This window comes from Bison bison, unplaced genomic scaffold (genome assembly GCF_000754665.1).
Source record: "Bison bison bison isolate TAMUID 2011002044 unplaced genomic scaffold, Bison_UMD1.0 scf7180017864475, whole genome shotgun sequence".
Taxonomy (NCBI): Eukaryota; Metazoa; Chordata; class Mammalia; order Artiodactyla; family Bovidae; genus Bison; species Bison bison.
In genome coordinates, this window is record NW_011495036.1 from 2,594,445 (window position 1) to 2,595,660 (window position 1,216).

Below are 1,216 nucleotides of genomic sequence, written 5' to 3' on the forward strand. Positions count from 1 at the left end.
GGGTGTGTGACAAGCAATAGGCAACATTGGTGTTTTTCTTAATTTCCGAAGCTTCATTTCTGCTGGCTTTTCATATGCTTATTCACTCAGCCTTTACCATGCGGGATTCAGAAGGGCTGACTATCATGTCATTTCTCCCGACCGGTTGGGGTGGGGGGTGGAATAAAAGAGGGGGTGAAAAAAAGGGGAGCTTCATCAGCCATTTGTTAGAATATAATGTTCAGAAGCAGTAGAATGGAAAAATCTGAATTTCCATAGTTATTTCCGGAACTAAACTGATTAAAATCCTTTCCTAGGTAGATCGGAATCTTCCCTTTAACCATGTTCAGAAGAAAAGGCCGAGAGAGGCATTGTGGCGAGGGCATTAAATCTGCTTGGGTGACTCAGAATGCGGGTTGGCACGGCGGCGTGTCACGGGGCGCGTCGAAGACCCAGCGAGTCGGTGGCCGTGGTGTGTCTGAAAGGGCCCGGGCCTCACGCTACCACGCTGAATTTGCTTCCTTTTAGGCTTTCACAGCAAAGTGTTTGAAGCTGAGCCTTTCATTCCTTTTCGCAGGGCTGTCGTCAATAGGAAGAACGCATTAAGGTCCCCCCATCGCTGCCTTTCTCAGGATCATGGTTAAAGTGGGGATTGTGTTTTAGGCTGTGCTCTAATGAGAATTTGAATTTCGTGCGGAGCTGAAGTGTCAATGAAAAATCGCCCGTTGCCCAGCTGTGTAGCCTGTGAATATCTTTCCCTGTGGTTTATTCCGCCCTGGCTCCTGTTAATTTATTCAATCACGGATCAGGCCATCGTTATTGAACGCCCGTGGTGTGCCAGGCACTGGGCTCAACTTTAAAATGTTAGAGACGGCTGGGGCTTTGGTTTTTCCTTTTTAACGTTTAAATTTTATTTTTTAGTTTTTTGGCCATGCCATGCAGCATGTGGGATTTCAGTTCTCTTACCAGGGATCGAACCTGTGCCTCCTCAGTCGGAAGCATGGTCTCTTAACCACTTGACTGCCAGGGAAGCCCCTGTTTTTCTAGTTTTCTATGATCCCAGCCTGGAAGGGGAGATGGATGACAATATGCAGAAACGCTGTTACTGGCAGCATGGTAAGAAGACTCTGGGGAGGCTCAGAGCTGAGAGGAGGCAGCGATTCGCCCCAGGAGGGATGGGGGAATGTCTGCGAAGAGCCGCCCTGCCCCATCTCCATCTGAGGGTGGCCGGGACTCC